Genomic DNA, 19,100 nt, shown 5'->3' with positions numbered 1-19,100 from the left:
AAATCCATTAACACATACACAAACATACATGTAAGGATGTCCACTGTGGCATTGTTTGTTAGAGCAAAAAAACTAGAAACAACCCAAACCTTTATCAGTAACGTCGGTTAAATAAATGACATGAGTTTCTCATTCAAGAGCCACAGCAATAAGGGAGGCAGGAGTTTGGGGAAAAGTAAGGCTTCAGTTAAAAAAACGTAGAGGGATAATTTGGGGAGGGAATCTAGGGTACAGTAGGGTTTGTTTACAATGGAATTCATTTTCCAAGAAACACAGTGCAAAGAACTGGCACAAGAGACAATAGTGGATGGATAAATGGGTGTAAAGGAAGGCACAGAAGGGTAGAAGGAAGCCCAGAGGGGTTCAAGAAAGAGTAAATACACAGGCAAATGATCAAAGGGGTTTGCAGGATACATGGCTTTCAGGTTAACTGGACCCATCAGCCTAAAATGCCCTTCCCCCACCCTTGATAGTCTAGGAAACCCCTATTCAGTCATTATGTGTCAGACCAGAAATTGTCTTTCAATGAGGCTTTCCTTGAAAAGGAAAAGGAAAACTCTACCCTGTGGTAGAGTTAATGAAATCCTTCTCTCACGTTCCACACAAATTATACAACCATTCTTTTTTTTTTTTTTAAAGATTTTATTTATTTATTTGACAGAGAGAAAGATCACAAGCAGGCGGAGAGTCAGGCAGAGAGAGAGAGAGAGAAGCAGGCTCCCGCCAAGCAAAGAGCCCGATGCGGAGCTCGATCCCAAGACACTGAGATCATGACCTGAGCCGAAGGCAGCGGCTTAATCCACTGAGCCACCCAGGCGCCCCTATACAACCATTCTTAAAGGATTCTTTACTTCTGATGAGTACTCAACATGAAGTTTATGCATGGTCATCAGGGAGAGTGCCCACACAGACCTTCAAACTTTATGTAAAATTCTGTGCATTTCTGTGCATTTGTGGAGGTAGGGGAAGTCCACAGTTTGCTTTTTTTGAAAAGTTTTTTCTTTCCTTTTTTTAAAAGTAATCTCTACCCCCAACATGGCACTCACTACCCCAAAATCAAGAGTTGCAGGCTCTACCAACTGAGCCAGACAGGTGCCCCTCAAAGTCTAGAGTTTTTAATAATTCTTCAACAATTACTGTAATGTAACTTGTTTGTCAGACATTTTTTGAGCAATCTAATATATGCTAGGCACTATACTACAGACATGAAACAAAAAGGTACCTACACCCAAAAAGTTTACACATGAGAAAGAGAGAAAAGTAAACAAAGGATTACAGAATAGTATGAAACATAAAAGAAGCCTAAATAAAAAGACACATTCCATTAATGAAGACCTACAGAAATGGAGAGATACATTATGTTCCTGGCTGGGAAAACTCATAATGTAACGGCATCAACTCTTTCCAAATTAAGTTGAAAGTTCAATGTAATCTCAACTAAAATCTCAACAAGATCTGTGGAATTTATTGACTGACTCTAGAAATTCTTGTGGAAGGAAAAATGAGCTAGATTAGCCAAGCAATATATTTTTAAAGATTTTATTTATTCATTTGACAGACAGAGATCACAAGTAGGCAGAGAGGCAGGCAAAGAGAGAGAGGGGGAAGCAGGCTCCTTGCTGAGCAGAGAGCCCGATGTGGGGCTCGATCCCAGGACCCTGAGATCATGACCTGAGCCGAAGGCAGCTAGCCAAGAAATATTTTAAATACAACAAGAAAAAACTTGCCCTATCACATCTAAATGTATGAAAAAAGCCAGAGCAGAAATTTTATTTATTTATTTATTTATTTATTTTCGAGAGGGAGAGAGAGAAGGCAGGGGCAGAGAGAGCAGGAAAGAGAATCTTAAGCAGTCTCCACACTCAGCACAGAGCCCAATGTGGGGCTCAGTCTGACAACCCTGAGATTATGACCTGAGCCAAAATCAAGAGTCAGGCCCTTAACTGACAGCCACCCAGGCACCCCCATAGTAGTGACTTTAATACTGAGATGCTATTAATATTGACATTGGTGTAGGTATAAACAAATACATCAGTGAAACAAAAGAGATGGTTCCGAAACAGACTTATGTATTTAAGGGAATTTCATTTGTGATAAAGGTATTTCAAATCACTGGAGAAAGTCAATAAATAGTAGGACAATTAGCTGTTTGGAAAAAAAATTTAGAGCTCACACTACTTACACTCACACTACTACTTACACTACTTACAAAATCTCACACTACTTACAAAAATAAATTCTAGATCTTAAATTTATATAATTTAAAATTTAAAATAATAAATAAAAAAAACTCAGAAGCAACCTGTGTTAGACAAAGATTTCTTAGATATGAAGCAAAAGCATGAGTCATAAAAAATTAAGAAATTGAATTTCATCAAAATTATGAACTTCTGCTCCTCTAAAGATACTGGTAAGAGAACAAAAAGACATGCTAGAGAGAAAATATTTGCAAACCACACGTCTGATAAAGGATTTGTACTCAGAATTCTAAAAACTCAAGAATAACAAAACAAATAATCCAGTTTTTTAAGTGGGACAAAGATTTGAACAGACACTATACCAAAGATGCTCAACATCACTAGTCATTAGGAAAATACATGTAATGCCAGCGTGTTGTACGCCCTCCTCTGAAGACCACCAGAGACACGAGTCAAAGCCAAACAGCAAGGGTCGTTGATTGCGAGTTCGAACCCGGACCTCAGCGCACTCGTTGCCGGGGACACCGAGGTGCCAGGCAGAGTAAGTGCAGGGTTTTTATAAGCAGGTACAAACAAGTTTTGGGTGGGGTACAAACAAAATTTAAAAAATCATACCTGGCGTTTGTTGATTGGTGTTGGGAGCCCGCGCGCGCCATCAAGCAAGCATTCAAACAGAAGCTAAAGTAGCCAGTTAGCCCGGGCGTTGAGCAAGCACTTTTACAGAAGCAGAAGTAGCCGGTTGATAACACTTTTGGGCGCAAACAACTTTTGGGTGGAGCAAACAACTTTCGGGTGGAGTAAAGTTTGTCCAGGCCTTTCAATGCACATTTTAAGAAAAGGGGATACTTGGGGCGCCTGAGTGGCTCAGTGGTTTAAAGCCTCTGCCTTCGGCTCAGGTCATGATCCCAGGGTCCTGGGATGGAGCCCCGCGTCCGGGCTCTCTGCTCCGCGGGGGGCCTGCTTCCTCCTCTCTCTCTGCCTGCCTCTCTGCCTGCTTGTGATTTCTCTCTGTCAAATAAATAAAATGTTTTTTTTTAAAAAAAAAAGAAAGAAAAGAAAAGGGGATACCATTACACCTACTCCAGCATCTTTTTTCTTTTTAAGATTTTATATCTTTATTTGAGAGAGAGAACACAGAGGGAGAATGAGAGGGAGAAGCAGACTCCCTGCTGAGCAGAGAACCCAATTCAGGGCTGGATCCCAGACCAGAATCCTGAGATCATGACACTTAACCAACTGAACCACCCAGGTGCACCCTGACTCCAACATCTTTTTTTTTTTAATTTTATTTATTTATTTGACAGACAGAGATCACAAGTAGGCAGAGAGAGAGCTGGTGGGGCTCGATCCCAGGACCCCTGGATCATGACCTGAGCCGAAGGCAGAGGCTTTAATTCACTGAGCCACCCAGGCGCACCCCGACTCCAACATCTTAAGAAAAAACTGATACTACCAAGTGCTGGGGAACTAGTAGTAACTAGATCTCTCATATACTGCTGAAAGGAATGCAAAATTGGACAGCTACTTTGGAAAACAGCTTGGCAGTGTCTTAAAAGGTTAAACATACATTGACTATAAACCCAGCCATCCCAGTCCTAGGCATTCACCCAAGTGAAATGAAATCTTAGCTTCATACAAGAACCTGATGCTGATGTTTACAGTGACTATATTTATAATCACAAAACACTGGAAACAACCCAAATAACCCAAACCTCAACTGGGGAATGAAATAACAAACTGGCACATCCATACATTGGAATCTGCTCAGTGATGGAAAGGAACAAACTACTGATACAAGCAACAACACGGGTATTGTATGAATTCATTTACATGACAATTTTGAAGAGCAGAACTGTAACATCAGCAAACAGTGAGTGCTAGGAGGTAAAGGGGAGGAGTTTTGACTCTGAAGAGGAACTAGTGAATTTCTTGAAGTGATTAAACTATCTTATATCTTGATTGTGGCTGTTATTATACAACTGTATGCATTTTTCAAAACTCGCAGAAATGTACACTAAAAAGGGTAAATTTACTATATATAAATAAAAATATATAAATATATATAATATATTATATATTATATATAAATATATATAAATAAAAATATGAAAAAATATAATTGTAGCACACACATTCGTGCACACACAAGCTTAGAAATATATGAGAACAACAGGACACAAAGAAACTTTTGAAGGTGATGGGCATATTCATTACTTTGATGGTGGTGACAGTTTCATGGATGTGAACATATGTCAGAACTCATCAGCTTATATCCTTTAAGTATGTAGAGTTTATTGTACATCAATTATACCTCAATAAAGCTGTAAAAAAGAAGGAAGAAATGTATGAGAAGGAAATATAAGTGAATATGTTTAAAACCTTGGAGTGGTGACAACCTCCTTAAGATAGTAAAAGCAAAAGCCATAAAGGAAAAGAATGATATATTTGACTACATCAAAATTTTAAAATTTTAAGTTTCTATTCTAAAGACATTGTAAATAAATATAAAAGAAGGGTAGGGACACCCGGGTGGTTCAGTTGGTTAAGCCTCTGCTTTCAGCTCAGGTCATGGTCTCAGGGTCCTGGGATCAAGCCCCGCATCGGGCTCTCTGCTCAGCAGGGAGCCTGCTTCCTTCTCTTTGCCTGACTCTCTGCCAATTTGTGATCTCTTTCTGTCAAATAAATAAATAAAATATTTTTAACAAAGGGTAGATTAGAAGAAAATATTTGTAACATGCATAGACAAAGGCTAATTAATGTTTTTTTTAGGCTAATTAATGTTAATGTAAAGAACTACACATCAATAAGAAAAAACAACCCAATAGAAACATGAGAAAAAGATCTAACAAGCAACCAATAATGCGAAATGCAAATACTTTTTAGAGATTTATTTTTTTTTATTTTTAAAGATTTTATTTATTTATTCATGAGATACACAAAGAGAGAGAGGCAGAAGCAGAGGGAGAAGCAGGCTCCCCATGGAGCAGGGAGCCCAATGTGGGACTCAAATCCCAGGACTCTGGAATCACAATATGAACTGAAGGCAGATACTTAACCAACGGAGCCACCCATACCCTAGAGATTTATTTTATTTTAGAAAGAGGGGGAGAGTGCAAGTAGGGGAAAAGGCAGAAGGAAAGAATCTTCAAGCAGACTCCCCACCAAGACTGGAGCCCAACGTGGGGCCTGATCCCATGACCCGTGAGATCAGGATGGGAGCTGAAACCAAGAGTCAACAGACGCTTAACCAACTGAGCCTGCCAGGCACCTCAGGAAATGCAAATATTAATAAACACAGGAAAGGAGGATACTTAAATTTGACTAGAATCAAAGAACTATGAATTAAAACATCACTTTTTCCTTAACAGATCCAAAAAATTTTAAGATGGATAGCGAGTGTTGGCAGGGGTCTATAGAAATAGGTGCTCTTGCATACTGTTGTTGTTGAAAGTATTGGCCTTTGGTGAGTAATTTCGTATGATCTGTTAAAATGTAAAAACGCGGTGGTGCCTGGGTGACTTAGTCACTAAGTGTCTGCCTTTGGCTCAGGCCATGATCCCTGTGTCCTGGGATTGAGCACTGCAAAGAGCTTCCTGGTTGGTGGGAGGCCTATTTCTCCCTATCCCACTCCCCCTGTTTGTGCTCTTGCTCTCATTCTCTCTCTCTCTGTGTCAAATAAATAAATAAAATCTTTAAAAAAACTTTTAAAAATTAAAAAAATGTAAAATGTGCATACCCTTCAACTAGTAGTTCTGTTCTTCATTACCCATCCTAGAGAAACACTTGTGTATGTCACACAAAAAGACTTAATGGGAAAAAAAACAAAAACATAAAAACTGTCCTTCAAGGAATCTCAAGCTAAATGTGGTAAAGAACCAGGGTTTAGGGATTTTTTGTTGTTGTTGTAAATTTCCAATCTGTTACAGACTGATACCTTTGTAAAGTAGAGATAAGGGAGCTACTCGGAAAGTAACCACATACTTGGCTGTCATAGCAACACAAAATTGGTACAAATGTTTTATAAATGTTTACTCGCAACTTCTATCCTGATCTCATTGTGGACTGATACAGTCCACCAGCACCAGTCCATGGAATACAGCTTGAGTACTACTGATATAAATGCCATCAAAAGGGAAACAGGAACTGCCATGTGACCCAGCAATTCCACTTCTATATATATCCCCCCCAAAATCAGAGGGACTTGAACAGATATTTGTACACCCATGTTCACGGTAGCAGTGTTCACAATAGCCAAAAAGTGGAAGCAACCCAAGTGTTCACTGACAGATAGCTAGATAAACAAAAGGCAGTATAAACATAGAATGGAGTATCATTCTACCTTAAAAAAAGGAAGGAAGCTCTGACACATGCTACGACATGGTTAAACCTAAAGACCTCACACTAAGTGAAATAAGCCAGTCACAATAAAACAAATTCTGGATGATTCCACTAACATGACATATTTAGGATAGTCAAATTTAAAGAGACAGAAAGTGGAATGGTGGTTGCCAGCAGCTGGGGAGAGGAGATAGTACACAGCAGCGATGTCCATGATAGCCAAACTGTGGAAAGAGCCAAGATGCCCTTCAACAGATAAATGGACAAAGAAGATGCAGTTCATATTTACAATGGAATATTACTCAGCCATTAGAAATGATGAATACCCACCATTTGCATCGACAGACAAGGCTGGGACTAGAGGAGATTTTGCTAAGTGAAACAAGTTAAGCAGAGAAAGACAACTATCATATGGTTTCACTTACTTGCGGAATATAAGGAATAGCATGGAGGATATTAGAAGAAGGAAGGGGAAAATGAAGGTGGGGAAATCGGAGGGGGAGACTAAGCATGAGAGACTATGGACTCTGAAAAACAAACTGAGGGTTTCAGAGGGGAGGGGGTGGGAGGATGGGTGAGCCTGATGGTGAGTATTAGGGAGGGCACATATTACACGGAGCACTGGGTGTTATACGCAATGAATCATGGAACACTGCATCCAAAACTAATGACGTACTGTAGGGTGACTAATGTAACACAATAAAGATAGATAGATAGATAGATAGGAGATAGTAGGAGTTATGGCTTACTAGGTACAGAATTTCAGTTTGGGAAGATGAAAAAAATTCTGTAGATAGATGGTGGTGATGATTACACCACAGCGTACTTAATAACGCTGAACTGAATAATGTTAAAGAACTTAAAAATTCTTTTTTGTTTTTAGATACAGAGAGAGCAAGAGAACATAAGCAAGGGGGGGCATAGAGATCGGGGAGAGAAAGAGAGAGAAACTTCACGCACACTCTATGACCAGTGCAGAGCCTGATGCAGGGCTCAGTCCTACCATCCTGAGACCATGACCTGAGCCAAAATAGAGTCAGATGCTCAAGTGGCTGAGCCACCCACGTGACCCTTAAAACTTCTTAAAATAGTAGATTTTATATCACATTTTTTGTCACAATTTATTTTTTAAAATATTTTATGTATTTATAATTAGAGAGAGAGAGTTGAGAGAATGAGTGGGAAGAAGGGCATAGGGAGAGGCAGACTCCCTGTGGAGCTGGGGGTCCAAGGGGGACTCGATCCCAGGACCCTAGCATCATGACCTGAGCAGAAGGGAGATGCTTAACTGACTAAGCCACCCAGGCACCCTTTTATTTCTGTTTTTAAATACAAAGAAAATGACCTGAAAGAACAAATACCAACCTGATAACATTAGTTTCCTCTGGGAGAGGTACCTACATCAAGGGATTGGAAAGGAGAACTGTGTTTGACTTAAGCAATGACAACGAAAAATACTCATATATCACTTGAATGATTAAAATGCTTTTTATGAAAAATTAAAAAAATGGGTCAACCACAGAAAATATGTAGGATGGTAACTAAAGGCAGCACCGGTCCTGTGGGGATACAGGGTATCCAAGAAAGTACCTGTGCCAGGAACATACAGAGAGGTATTTAATCCCAGCCTGGGAGAAAGAAGGAGGCTTCCCAGAGGAAGCAGAAAGGAGAGCCTGAAATGAGTCTTGAAAGATGAGTAGAAATTAGCCAAGAAAAACCTGAGTGGGAACAAAATGATGGAGGGGGTGTTGTAGACAGAGGGAACTGTGTATGCGAAGGCGTGGAGGTACGAGAGAACATAGCTTTCTCTGAGAACTGGAAAAAGTTCGCCAGGCTTGAAGCACAGAATCTAGGTAGATGAGTATAGAATCCAGCTTTTACACTGAAAACAACAGGAAATTTTTAAAGCTTATAGGCATCATCTGCCTGTATGTTTTAGAAAGACCACTCTAGGTGCTGTGCAGAAAATGAATGGGACAGTTAAGTATAGGCACAAAAGGCCACTTTGAAAGCTACTTGAGTAATCCAGAAGAGAAATGATAAAAGGGGGTGGCAGCTGATGGTGGTGGGGGGGCAGGCGAGGTCCAAGAGAGGGTTAATAATTGGACATTTTAAGTTTGAGAAGGATTTCCAAGTAGACATGTTCAATAGGGAGTTAGATTATACAGGTCTGGAACTTGGGAGAGCTGTCTGATTAGAATCACTCATTTGGGGACGCCTGGGTGGCTCAGTTGGTTGGACGACTGCCTTCGGCTCAGGTCATGATCCCAGAGTCCCGGGATCGAGTCCCGCATCAGGCTCCCAGCTCCATGGGGAGTCTGCTTCGCTCTCTGATCTTCTCCTCGCTCATGCTCTCTCTCACGGTCTCTCTCTCAAATAAATAAATAAAATCTTTAAAAAAAAAATCACTCATTTGGGGATCAGGTTACTGAAACCACAAAAACTCAAAGTCTCTTCCATATCATAAACCCTACCCTTTCACCTGGCTCAAGTATCTCTCAACTTTAAGGGAGGAAAAGTCTTTTCTCAAATCCATCCTGCCATTCTCAACTCCTTCATAGAAATTTAGAATATTCTTTTTTTTTTTCCCTCATAGGCTCTAGGCTCATCATGGACTTGAACTTCTAACCCCGAGATCAAGAGTCACGTGCTCTGCTGACTGAGCCAGCCAGGCACTCCTAGACTATTCCTTTTTTCTTTTTCTTTTTTTTTTCTTAAAGATTTATTTATTTATTTGACAGACAGAGATCACAAGTAGGCAGAGAGGCAGGCAGAGAGAAAGAGGAGGAAGCAGGCTCCCCGCTGAGCAGAGAGCCCAATGTGGGGCTCGATCCCAGGACCCCAAGATCATGACCTGAGCCAAATGCAGAGGCTTTAACCCACTGAGCCCCCCAGGCGCCGCAAGACTATTCTTTTTTCTTTTAGAATATTCTTGTATGAGCTGTGTACTTAATGTTCTTCCCACTTCCCATTACTCTACGAAAATAGCTATTGCAAAGGTCACTAAATCTAAGAGATGCCTTTCAGGCCTCATCTTACTTTGGTGTCTCAGCAGCATTTAATACAGTATTAAATGTACCCCTTCCTGCTGTTAATACTGTTCCCTTGGCTTTCAGGATCTCTCATTCTCCTGCTTTTCCTCCTTCATCTCTTCCCAGTCCTCAGCTTTCTTTATGAACTTCTGCTCTTCTACCTCCTACTTCTTCTTATAATCTAACCAAAGGCAGACAGAATATTAGGAAACTATTATGGAAAGGTTACCAATTCTACTGCACATAATCCTGCAGACCTAAAACAAAGATACTTCTCTCTCCACCAGGAATCAAGATCGAATGAATAAGCATAGCCTTCTGCTGAAGTAACCCACTCTGGTATGCTCAACAGCAAAAGATGCCCACATCTCCATCCCCAGAACCTGAGGATGAATATCTTACTTTGCATGGCAAAAGAGACTTTGCAGAAGAAAAATAAAAGACTTTGAAGAGATGGTTAAGTTAAAGATCTTGTGATAGGGAGGTTACCTCCGTGGCCTCAACATAAGCACAAGCAAGGGTCCTTAAGAGAGTCAGAGGACAAGTGAAGGCAGAAGTAGATTGGAGCAGAGATCGCTGGCTTTAAGGTGGAAGGAGACCGTGAGCTAAGGAATGCAGGCAGCCTTTAGAAGCTGGGAAAGACAGGGAATATTCTCTCCCCTAGAGCCTCCAGAAGGAATATGACCTTGCCAACATGCGGATTTTGGTCCATAGGCCTATTTTGGGCTTCAGACCAGCAGAGCAGTAACATAAGTAGGTCCATGTTGTTTTAAGCCAGTATTATCTAGGAATTTCTTACTGATTGGTGGATGAGAGCTGGGTGTGTGGATGCTAGGCTCTGATTGGGATCCTTCTTTATGGGAAATGCTCCCCTCATCAGGTGTGTCCCATTGAATGAAGCCAAGTACTAAGGTCCGAAAACATTATGGACAAGACTTCAACTGAGGAGTCCCAGGGAGTCACTATCCTGAGGTCTCTCTATTCTCTGCTGTGTTCAAGACAGTCCTTTGAAAACAAAGAACAGAAAAATATAGATCACTCAGACCATCCATGAGAATAAATTCTAGCTGCATTGCAAATGTAAGCAAACACACAGAAACTACCATACAAGTATTTGAAAACAGAGAAGCATGCTTATGACCTTGGCATGTGGAAGACCTTATTAAATAAAACACAAAAATCAAAAGCCAAAAAATTAATCTGATCAATCTGACCTCAAAACTTAAAACTTCTATTCAACAATATACCATAAACAAAATTAAAAAGCAAGAGATAGACTAGGAGAAAATATGTGCAATGTGCAATATGTAAAACAAAAGACTAATATTTTCCTTTTTTAAAGATTTATTTATTTATTTATTTGAGAGAGAGAGAGAGAGAGAGAGCAAGAGAGAGAAAGCACATGAGCAGGGGCAGAAGAGGGAGAAGCAGACTCCCCTGCTAAACAGGAAGCCCGACGTGGCAGATGCTTAACTGACTGAGCCATCCAGGCATCCGCAAATGACTACTACTTTCCCTTAATTATCCTGGCTAAGAGACAACCAACACAGAAAAACAGGTAAAGGATATGAGCAAGCATATTATAGAAAAAACACAAATGGCCGGTAAACATAGGAATGGATGCTCAACTTCTCTATTCATCCGAGTACTAAAAATGAAACAATGAGATTCTATCTCCTACCTACCACATTTGCAAAATTTAAAGTTTGATAACATTTAGTGTTGGGAAGAGTAAGGAGAAATGAGACCTTCCAACCTGCTGGGGAGAACACAAACTAGTACAGCCGTGCTGGAGGGGCACCGGGCAGCACCTACTAGGATCACAAATGCACACAGTTTACGACACCACTCCCAGGCATATGCCCTACAGAAGATGCTCAGATGTTCTCAGAACGTAGTGTATAGTTTCCTGGGGGTTCCCAAGACCCTTTCAAGGGGCCTATGAAATTCAAAACTATCTTCATAATAGTATTAAGATGTTGTTTGCCAGGGTGCCTGGGTGGCTCAGTCGTTAAGTGTCTCCCTTCAGCTCAGGTCATGATCCCAGGGTCCTGGGATGGAGCCCTGCACTGGGCTCCCTGCTTAGCGGGAAGACTGCTTCTCCCTCTCCCGCTCCCCCTGCTTTGTTCCCTCTCTCGCTGTGTCATTCTTTGTCAAATAAATAAATAAAATCTTTACATTAAAAAAGGATGTTGTTTGCCTTTTGGGGCTCCTGGGCGGCTCAGGGTGTTAAGCATCTTTCTCTTTTATTCCGCCCAGGTCATGATCTCAGGGTTGTGAGATCAGTCTCTCTGCTCAGAAGGGAGTATGTTCAAGATCCCCTCTCCCCACCCCACCCCACCCCTACACTTGCACTCATTCTCCCTCTCTAAAAATAAATAAATAAATAATTTTTAAAGCTGTTGCTTTTTTTTTTTTTTACTGTGTTAACATTTACATGGTTAATGTAAAAGGAAAGGTGGGAGGGGGAAAAAAAGCAAGGGTGTGTAAAACTGCTCATACCTTAGAGTGGCACCAAACTGTACTGTGTCACTGTATTTTTTTCATCATCATACACTCAAGAATGTCCTTGATAAAGCAGTAAAAGTTATTAAAATCTTCATGCCTAAATACATGGCTTTCTAATATTCTATATAACACAACAGGAAGTACAGATAAAGCACTTCTGCTGCATACTAGACTACAAAGTTTGTCCCAAGGAAAAGCACTTGTCAGATTGAGTTGTGAGCCGAAGTCACTTTTTTCATGGAACACCATTTTTCTTGAAATAATTACTGACTGATAAACTATGGCTATTCAGACTTAGATATCTGGTAGGCACTTTCTCAGAAATAAACAAAGCGAGCCTGTCACTTCAAGAAAAACAACTGATAGTATCTGGTGCTAGTGGTAAAATGAACTTGCAAGCAAAAATTAGAACTTTAGAAAACTTGCACCTCCATCACAGGCTTGGCAGTTGTCCAATACTTTTAAGACTTTTCTGATAAGAGCAGTGGTGATAGTAATTAATGTAATTTTTGACACTGTATGATGAATTGTGTCAACATTTGACAGATCTGCATAACTCAGTGAATGAATAGTTTCCAAATTACCAATGCATTATGTTATAAAATCCTGCACAGGTCAAAAAACATGTTAAAGTACAAGGCAGACCAATGGATTTTAAATGTAACAAAGTATGAAAAGTTTATTTATATGATTGATATGGTTTCTAAATTCACATTAAAAGTAAATCTTTAAGAAACTACCACTTGTTGAGGACCAATGAAAAAAATATCCACAATTACCTGAAAAGGCTATTAAACTGTTCCTGTCTTTCTAATTACACATCTGTGTGACATATACTTCACTCAAAACATCGTGATAGATCAAATCCAGAAGCAGGTATGAGAACCCAGAGGTCTCCTATTAAGCCTATTAAAGAGACTTACAGAAAATGTAATGCAATTTTACTGTTCTAATATTTTCTGCTTTGGAGAAGTTATTTTTCATTTTAAAATACATTTATGTTACCATGTAATGGGTTTACTGCTGTTGTGTTTAATGAATAGTTAATTTTCTTCTTCTAATTTCTAATACATTAAATAGTGGTAGATATAAATCTACACGAACAAGTTGTCTTAGGAGTATAAAGGGGTCCTGAAATCCAAAAGTTTGAGAACCACTGCCCTAGAGAAACTCTAATGAGTTGTGATCAGGAATGTTCACAGTAGTAAAACTCATAAAAGCAAGAAACTGGAAAAATCTAGCAGTCTATCAATAAGGAATGGCTAAATAAGCCAGTTTATAGCCATACTATGGCATATTATGCCACTTAAAAATGAAGTAAACTTAGATGTAGTGAAATAAAAATGTTTCCCAAATATTTAACTAAAAATTTGCAGGATATGTACAGTATGGTATAGGTTTTGTAGAAATGAAAACACAACACAATGTGTTTTCCTAACAAATAAACAACTAAGATCTGGAAAGCTACCAGGATACACAGCAAACTTTGAAGAGCATCTCCCTTTCGGGAGGGAAAGGAAGACTAGCATTGTGGGTAATGACCAAAGTATACTTCAGCCCCATCCATGTGTCATGTTTTGAGAGGTTTGTTGTTGTTGTTGTTAACAAGGAGACTGTACTAATGCAATTAAAAATAAGGAAAAGGTGAATAAAGCAAAAGGGTCAAGCTCAGACATTAAGGAAGGGGACCTGCTTTGAGTCCAGGCTGAGAGGACCCAGTGTATTTGCTGCAGCGCTTCTGTAGCTGTGGAGTCTAGGAAGGAGCCACGAGGGGTGAAATCAGGCGACTGACGGTATGGTTGGCTGAAATGGTGATGGCCACCAGGATGGCACAACTTTCTGGGTCAGACACCTCCCACTTCCTCCCTGGGATTTAATACAAAGAAGGCCTTCACGGCCGCAGAGGTCAGCCTTTCCCGCTTCCGCCATCATGAATCTTGCCCCATGCCTGCCAGTTCTTACCCTATTCCCGGCCCCCCCAACCCCACTTCCCCGGCCCTAGGACCTCGGCGGCCACATCAGAGGAAGAGCTCTGGGCAGGCTACGCTGACTGCAGCCTGAATCGCCGCGGCACACCCGAAGACACTGGGACACCAAAAGCGTGACCGAGGGACAGGAGGCCCAGGGTAGCCAGTGGCTACGTTGCGGGAGGACGCGGTTACCAAACAAGCCACAGGATCTCCGAGACAACCGGCGGACTCTTCCAGGTGCTGTTGGGCAGGCCTCGCTTTCGAAAGCAGCGCCGCGGCGCTCCCATTGGTCTTCCATTCCAGCCCAAACAAACCGCTCTCCCTATGGCCCGCCCCTCAGCGAAGAGGCCAATCAGAGGAGTGTTTTGTTTCCCATTGCATAAGACCAATTAAAAGCTTGTTCACTTCTGACTGACGTGCTGGAGAGCCAACCAGAGGAGCCGAGGCCTGGCAATTCGGCCTCCTTCTGCAGTCATCATCTCGATCTAGGGCCTTGTCCTTGTGTTGTCCGTGGCTGGAATCTAAGGTTGGGATCTGAGAGAAATAAGCGAAAAGGAGGCCCACGCTGGAGAAATGGTGGCCCAAGAGGCAAAGTACTACTTCTCAGAGTCTGGTTGGCTCTGAGGTCCAATGATTTTGTAGCTGAGGTGTCAGTGCTACTCTGGGGTTGGCCTCGAGTAGCACGCACCCGAGGAAAGTATCAGTGGAGAGAGGGCCTCAGACACTGTTGCTTTGCAGCCACGCTAACTGCTCCACTTATCCCCCGAGGTGGGATAGTGGGAAGAATCCTAGGAACATCCGGGCCTTTAATTAAGTGATGGTTTATCTACCGTGAGGAGTGTTAGGGATGCTCAATTAGCAGCAATAAATACTGCTTCTAGAATGACTAAAATAAAAATTTGCGGGGAAATTTTTAAAAACCCGACAGCGGTATCATTACAACTAAAGGTATTATTAAATGCTAATGCTAAAAAAATGCTAATGCTAATAAAAACTAACAAATACCATTTCCACCAAATACTTTGAATAATTATCAGTTGTTCAATATTGTGCCATTTTGGGCAAAGAAACTGTTGGCAGTGCGGGATGGCAATTTTTCCACTTTTGGTAAGAAAACAAGACATTTTCATTTGCTGTAAGCAGGAGCCTAAACTGCACACTTTAAGAGGGTGACTTACTTAATAGTACCTATCAAAATGTATTACACATCCTTTGATCCAGCAATTCCTTCTCTCAAAATCTATCCTACAGAAATACCTAAACACATGAGCAAGTTATATGTAGCATTACTTGTAACACTGAAAGATTGGAGACAAACTGGAATCACTACATCGTTTTACAGCCATACCATGAAATGTTATGCCTCCATTTTAAAAAAAATGAGTTAAGTGGGGCACCTGGGTGGCTCAGTGGGTTAAAGCCTCTGCCTTTGGCTCAGGTCATGATCCCAGGGTTCTGGGATCAAGCCCCCCTCAGGCTCTCTGCTCAGCAGGGAGCCTGCTTCCTCCTCTCTCTGCCTGCCTCTCTGCCTACTTCTGATCTCTCTCTGTGTCAAATAAATAAATAAAATCTTAAAAAAATGAGTTAAGTTTCCATATACTAATGTGAAAGGAAGTCCATAGTACATTGCAAAGTATAAAAATTAAGTTGCAGGGACGCCTGGGTGGCTCAGTTGGTTAAGCAGCTGCCTTCGGCTCAGGTCATGATCTCAGCGTCCTGGGATCGAGTCCCGCATCGGGCTCCTTGCTCGGCAGGGAGCCTGCTTCTCCCTCTGCCTCTGCCTGCCTCTCTTTCTGCCTGTGCTCTCTCTCTCTCTCCCTGACAAATAAATAAATAAAAAATCTTAAAAAAAAAAATTAAGTTGCAAAATAGTGCACATAATACGGGGCACCTGGGTGGCTCAGTGGGTTGAGCCACTGCCTTCAGCTCAGGTCATGATCTCAGGGTCCTGGGATGGAGTCCCGAATCGGGCTCTCTGCTCAGCGGGGAGCCTGCTTCCTCCTCTCTCTCTCTGCCTGCCTCTCTGCCTACTTGTGATCTCTATCAAATAAATAAATAAAATCTTAAAAAAAATACCTCATTTTGTTAAAAAAAAAAACCTACATACAAGTGTGTGGGTATTCATACAAGAACACATGTAAATGAGTATGTGCATATTCATACATACACATATATATATTCACATACACATATCTATGCATAGAAAAAGTTCTGGGAAGACACATACCAAATTAAGTTATTCTTGGAGAATGGACACAGGGAGAGGGAATAAACACAAACATACACATTTACGTTCTGTTTGAATTTTGTCAACTAGCATTAACTACTTTTGAATTTTTATCACCACAATAAAAGTTTAACAAAATAGGCACTTTTGTAATAGGGACAATCAGCAAAACTATCATTTCTCCATTTTTTAAAAGATTTTATTTCTTTATTTGACAGATCACAAGTAGGCAGAGAGGCAGGCAGAGAGAAAGGAGGAAGCAGGCTCCCCGCTGAGCAGGCAGCTCCGTTTTGGGGCTTTAACCCACTGAGCCACCCAGGTGCCCCTCATTTCTACATTTAAATAATAATTCCAGACAGGAATGAGGTGACTATTTCATTCAAAAATTTCAGCTGGAGGACTTAGGGCAAAATTAGGATAACTGTAAATCAACTCAACACTGAACTTAAGTGTGGTACTCATGACTTGATACAACAGGATGTGGGCAAACAAAATCTAATCAGGACAAGTGAAGAGTCATTCATTTCTGGGAGAGAAAACTGCACTATGGCAAACGCCATCCAATGGGAAAAAACTTTGCTTTCACCTTTTTGGTAGCATCACCTCCAGGGTTTACTCAGCTCCTTAGGGCAAGGGTTGAAAATCGTAAGAATTAGAGATTTAAGATACCTCAGATATCATTCAGTCAAATCCCCTCATTTTACAGTTGAGAAAACAGGCCCAGATTGGTGAAGCAATCTGCCTGTAGGTGCTATAACCAGCTAAATAGCACAGCCAGCTCTGGAATCCAGATTTCTATTCCAGGCCTACTATTCCTTTCTAATTCTCAGATCTTCCTTAGTCTTCCTTCTGATGACATGTTAGGAAATATTTTAAAGTCTTATGAATATTAGACTCCCCTATATTCAAATTATAGAATAAAATGCATAGCAAAAGAAAAAGCTATTAGCACAGATGATCAAAAGTTGGCTGTATTTGGATAAAAAACATTATTTGTAAAATACTATTTTCTTGAAAAGTAATATATAAAATTTCTGTGCCTCTAACTATATTTTACAGTTCACTTAAGAACTATTGTTTTGGGGTGCCTGGATGTCTCAGTTGGTTAATCATCTGCCTTTGGCTCAGGTCATGATCCTCCGTCCAAGGATGGAGCCCAACATGGTGGGAGGGTTGCTGGCTCAGCAGGGAGTCTGCTTCTGCTTCTGCCTCTCCTCTGCCTCTCCTCTGCCCCTCCCACCAGCTCATGCTCTGTCTCTAGTGCTCTCTTTCAACTAAATTAAATGTATCTTTAAAAAAAAAAACTATTGTTGGAGCGCCTAGATGGCTCAGTGGGTTAAGCCTCCACCTTGGGCTCAGGTTACAATCTCAGGGTCTAGGGATTGAGTCCCCCATTGGGCTCTCTGCTCAACAGGGAGCCTGCTTCCCCTTTCTCTCTGCCTGCCTCTCTGCCTGCCTCTCTGCCTACTTATGATCTCTCTTTGTCAAACAAATAAATAAAATCTTTTTTTTTAAGATTTTATTTTATTTATTTGAGAGAGAGAGAGACAGTGGGAGAGAGAATGAGAGAGGAGAAGGTCAGAGAGCAAAGCAGACTCCCCATGGAGCTGGGAGCCTGATGTGGGACTCGATCCCAGGACTCCAGGATCACGCCCTGAGCCGGAGGCAGTCGTTTAACCAACTGCGCCACCCAGGCGTCCCCACAAATAAATAAAATCTTAAAAAAAAAAACTACTTGGCGCCTGGGTGGCTCAGTTGTTAAGCGTCTGCCTTCGGCTCAGGTCATGATCCCAGAATGCTGGGATCCAAGCCCATATTTGGCTCCCTGCTAGGCGGGAAGCCTGCTTCTCCCTCTCCCACTCCCCCTGCTTGTGTTCCCTCTCTGTCTCTCTGTCAAATAAATAAAATCTTTAAAACAAAACAAAAAACACTCCTGTTTTACCTAATTTCTCATTGATCTTCAACTGGAAGTGCCTCTTAATCCTTTACCTTCAGCTTCTCTATATCATGTAGATGACGATCTATATACATTTAAAACCACTGCAGGAAACACCTAAAGAAAATCTGCTGTAATTGAAAGAATCCTTTGTTCTGTGTAATGTTAATAATTACCCCAATTTGTTCTGTAAGGAATGAGTTTTCTGTTCCTTAAGAGGATGGGTGTAAGGATGGACAGACAGATAGGCAGGAGCGAGAGAGAAAATTAAAATAGGGAACAATTATTTTTTTAGACAAGGAAAGCAAAACAAAAGATAGGAGGAATGAAAGGTGGTGGGTGGTCGGGTAGGGAGCCGCAGAGAACCACAAGCTAAATTAGTCACAAAGTGTTTATATTTTAAAAGTAAACTTGAATACTGCGATTTTTAAATGGACTAACAACCACCTAACCTGCAGGCTATAATTAAAGTGGTGTCCAGTTTTAGACTCTATGACTTAGGAATATGTAAGGACCTTGGAGAGATTTCAGAATAATAAAGGTAAAAGGGTAAAAAAATGAGCCAAGTGAGGAAAAATTAGAATTGTCTAAGAAGAGAAGACCAGGGATGACTCAAAAGTCCTCAGGATATGAAGAAATACCCATTTCAGTGAACAGTTGGTCTGCACTTACACAGCAGAAATTTTATTTAAATTCTGACAGTACGTATTTGAAGACAGAAGTGTCTCACCTAGGATGTCTTACTAAACAAAAACTCCAGTGAAGCCTGAATGCTGTTCACCTCTCTCACCCTTTACTAGCTCAACTCCTCATCTCTAAGAATGGGTCAAAGGGTAGATCAGTCATCTCCAGAATGTGAAGATTTAGACTACTTTGTTTAAAATTTTTTGT

This window comes from Neovison vison, chromosome X, assembly GCF_020171115.1.
Source record: "Neovison vison isolate M4711 chromosome X, ASM_NN_V1, whole genome shotgun sequence".
In the NCBI taxonomy this organism is placed as follows: domain Eukaryota; kingdom Metazoa; phylum Chordata; class Mammalia; order Carnivora; family Mustelidae; genus Neogale; species Neogale vison.
Note: the sequence above shows the minus strand (reverse complement) of the source record.